General features: G+C 37.5%; 1 long non-coding RNA gene across 1 annotated transcript; it reads right to left on the reverse strand.

The window, feature by feature from the left end:
* Positions 1-1866: 1866 nt before the first annotated feature.
* LOC111411091 lies at positions 1867-3718 on the reverse strand. Its single transcript, XR_002705827.1, has 3 exons — positions 3604-3718; positions 3170-3535; positions 1867-2613 (listed from the first exon to the last, which is right to left on the reverse strand). It is a non-coding gene; the product is annotated as an uncharacterized LOC111411091 (long non-coding RNA).
* Between the last annotated feature and the right edge of the window lie 915 nt (positions 3719-4633).

Raw genomic sequence — 4633 nt, forward strand, 5'->3', positions numbered from 1 at the left:
ATTTTGTTAATCTAATAAATTTTAATTTTGTTAAACTTGTAATGATTATTATATTTTAATTATGTCTTGTAGATTTTGTTAATGCCACAACTCATGCAATGGATGTCTAAATGGTTGGTGCGACACAACTCACATGGATTAATGTAGGCGACTAAAAATCTATTGAGAATATTCATCATCTAGAGTTTGTGGTTAATATTTTATGGCTCTTTTGATGACATTTTTCTGTTGTTCAAATTCTCATGTTAGTTTTAAAATTTTTTGAACTTCTAATTATTATCATAATAAGATGGTCTTATTGATGCTCTTTTTAAGTTTTAAGGCTTTGTTTAATGCTGGTTTTATACTCCTGCTAAAGTTCTTTTAAATTCTAACTAGTTTTTCATGCTCTTTTAAGGCTAGTCTTATTAATTTTTTTGTGTAACTTTTAATATGTTAAGGCTTTGTTTACGTCTTGGATGATTAATTCATTAATGTCAGTTACTAAATCTATGACATAATGGATAGTTTGTGATAATTCGTCTAATTACATGGTTGGATTTACTAAATATGTATTCAAAAAAATGTTATGGGTAGAACCGAACCCAAATCAGAACCGATGGTTCGGGTTTGGGTTTGGGTCCAATAATTACATGGAACTGAATGGATCCATTTATAAAATACCCAAAATATAATGGGCGGTTCCGATTATTGAATACCCGGACTGACCCACCCGACGCCCACCCCTAATGAAAATGTATTTTTGGACTGTGTATAACACGAGCAAGTATCCACGCATCATGCGTATTCCTAGTGGATCTAGCCAGCACGAACGTGAAGTATAAATTAAAATCTTGCGACCAACAGATTCTGGGTTGGTACTCATTTCTATCCTATGAAGTTCACACACTCATGATGCAGTAGCACAACTTTCACAAGCATTCCCTCAATAGCACCAATGCAACCCCAAAATAGCGGATGCTTATTCAATTCCGACCTTTGAGGCTCCACACTGTCGTTATAATTCGAACTCGATTGAAGTAGATGAGTGGAAAATGCCACGACCGTGCGTAGCACCTCTTTAATTTAATGACAAACGATTTGTAGTGAATGATTAAATATCTTTGTCACCTGGCAATATCCCTTTTCGTGCGCTAATATGCAACAGAACATGCTAACTTACTCATAGATGTCAACCTTTCGTCACGTAAAATATGTGCGAAATGTCACAGCATTGCTGGATACATACGAAACTCTTGTTAGCACATCTGTCCATTCCTACTCATTATCTCCATCATAAGCATGTGATCGTTTCAAGATAAAGAAAATCGTTCGATATGATGTCACTGTCTGTGATAGTAATTTCTTGTGTCGATGTTCGCGATTCTGCAATACATAACCCATGCCATTACATCATCAACCAAGTGGTTGAACAACTACTCTTCCCCACAATCTTCTTCCGTTTCGGAGCCCGATATTAGGACAAAATTGAAGTTTAGATCATCCATTGTTCAATAAAGGTTGAATAAATTTAATTAAAGAAGCAAGTAACATAATGAAGCTATAAAGAAGACAATTTCCTTAAATAACCTTGCAGCTTCACATATTTCTCTTCCTCTTTCGGTACATACAAATATACACTTTTCTGTGCACTGATTGACACTTCCTTTCAAGTTGCACCAACTATGTAACAACAGTGGTGCATCCATCTAGAAATCCTCGTGATGTGTTGACTACTGAGAAAAGATTGTAGAGAAAAGAAATATGTACGATACTTCCAAAAAATGAAATCAACCTGCCACCACCGGGAATAATTTTTTCACTACGAAGATTCCACAATCAGGGTGTACACTATGTCATAAATTGTCCTACATTGATACAATAAATTGTGTCTGAAGGAAACAAGTACATTACAGAAAAACATTTACAATATAAGCACATTACAAATATTTAAGCACATAACGTTCAATGGTAATGGAATGGTGCAAAGAAAAGGAAAATAGTTCTTGAAAACAAACACAAATACAACAAATTCGAAATATCATAGGTGGAATTGTTTGTCCTGGTCATTGAACTACCACTCAATCCATTCAAATTTTTCTTCAGCATTTCTCATGACACCAAGCATATCCCGATAATATTTTTGTGCCAGAAGTGTACAGGCGTAAAAGTACAAAGGTTTTCGACGCTCGAGCCATACAATTGGTAATAACACTTTAATGTAGGCAACACCAACGTTGTTAGTCGAAGCCATCATGGTATTGATCTTTGCCACCACTTCTTCAACGGCCCTTGTGGCCCGATTAATTGAGAACTACAGCTCGCGCAAAAGTTTTCTTCTTCCTTCCTTGTTGCTTGCTCATGGACGATTTCATTTTTTTGTCGTTTATGGTGTCGGAGACATTCACGCTTAATCTATCGTTTGTATTGTCTCCCTCATCACTTGAACCGTTGCTCTCCCCATTGGTGGTCTTCGAGTGCACTATCCTCAAACAACCCGAACCCCATTCTACACAACTTCGTGAAAGTGACGGTATACTTGCTCTCGTCGTAACTGTTACTGATTAGTTGACGATAGCAAGTGTAAATCTCGCTTACATCTTTATCCTTAAAATATTTGTACTCCTTGTTCTCCTGAGAACAAGGGTTAAACAATTATACCAATACTTCTATTTGAAAACCAAAATGTGAGTACTATTCAAATAAGGTAGTCAAACAAATTCAGTTAGCATAGTACGATGCAATAAGCACCGGCACATGTGCAAAAGTGAACAGAAAGGTAAAAGACAGCCTCAGTAACCATTACCAAACACCACACCTCCCAAGTAAGACAGATTTGTCCATCTTAAAATTTACATCTTAAATGAAAGTGCAAATTCGTAGTATGATGAACACAAAATATGCAGTAAGTAAGCATGACAACGTTTACACGTCAAGTCGTCACACATTAATGAATAGTACATTTGTATCGAAAACGAGTGATACACAACAATTATCCACAGCCAGAAGTGACAACATACATTTACAGTTTGGGAGCAAGAAATAGGACACACAAATGCAGTCATCCAAGCAAAACTATGTGTACAGAATGGTAGAATCGAAATGCATACATACAAGACTGTAGCGTGCCGAATGGCGTGCTAATGTACAATTATCCATGCAGAGGCATTTCGACAAGAAAATAGGTTACCATGATCTTTCGAGTACACCATTCCTCCGATGCTACAATTCAACAAGTGGATAGGTTTTATTTGACCCCGCTGCAAGCCAACAGTTCGTAGAGATGTTTGTAGGTTTGACGCATTGCGTCCCTGTAGTTGCGCAGTTGTTGCTTGCTCTAGTTGTGGCTAGAGAAAGAGTTGAATAGCTCACTCACACGCTTCCAGCTGTGTTTCATGAAACACCGACCATTTCGATGACCCTCGGCAATGGCAGTTTCACAAGCTGCAATGAATGTTTTGCACTCCATTTGGTTTCACCGCGCATATGTTTTCGAGCTTGAGGCACATGTGAGTTCAGGTGGAGTGGACGAGTTACCGTGCGAAATGTAGCCCATCTATGCACATCAAGATTGGACATCAACAAATAGCATTTACCAGAAGAAAGTATAGGCTGTTGAAATACCTGTTTGTTGATCGGTTCCATTCGTTCTGATAACGATGCGAAGGGAAGGCAGCAGCGACACCGATGCAGGAGGAGGATATTTTGCAGCTATAGTGCTCAACAACCTTATGTCGAATTGGGCTGAACAATTTCACTGGATACTTTAAATCGTCGTCACCCGTTCTATAGTTCCGTCTTCCCCATTGGTAGAAGATTTTTTCTTCGTTTGAGGAGGGGAAGGGCAAAATGAGAAAAAGGAAAAATAGATGTGTACTATGGTACAGTAGAAGACTAATGGGATGTAAGAAGGTGGGTTGGGTAACGGTAAAAAAATTACTAACACGGCAGGAAAAATAGGATACAAATGGGGCCTTAAAATAAAACAAGCACCAATTTTCTTTTTTGCAATTATAATCCGTACATAAAAAAACTAGCAATAATCCAGTTGCTGCCTTCAAAAAAACTACATCTGCTCTTGCTGCAACAACACAAGCAGAAAAAATCCACACTACAACCAGTTTAAAAACACCCTCTGCCCCCTAGCATTTACTCTTGCTGATCTTGTTCTGGAAGACTCATTTCCCTATGAAATACTGCAAAAATCAAGCTTCGTGGTCCAATTGTGTGGTAAAATTGTTTTGCGGTTTTGGGTTTAAAGAGAATCTGGGGGTCCAATTTTGGTGGCTTGCATTCAACAAATTGAGGTTTTCAGGGTGAAAATAGGTGAGGCATGTTTGGGAAATCTGAACTGGCAATTCATTTTTGTGTTGGAATGATTTAACTGCCAAAAGTGAAATCCATCAAGGCCTATGCTTCGCTTGGATTTCAGTTAGGAATCATACTTGGTGTATAATGATTTTGACAACATTGTTGACAAGTGGCATGTTGTCATTGGATAATTTTAAAAATAATTCATCTTTCCCACTAACACTTTTGTTTATAATTACAACATCAATAATGTTCTACAGAATGATTGTACAAATAAATTTATCCTTTAGAATGTGCTCCAAATGATGTTGGTGTTGCATTTTTGGCAAGCTAAGACCAATGG

The sequence above is a fragment of the Olea europaea genome, chromosome 15 (assembly GCF_002742605.1).
Source record: "Olea europaea var. sylvestris chromosome 15, O_europaea_v1, whole genome shotgun sequence".
Classification (NCBI taxonomy): domain Eukaryota; kingdom Viridiplantae; phylum Streptophyta; class Magnoliopsida; order Lamiales; family Oleaceae; genus Olea; species Olea europaea.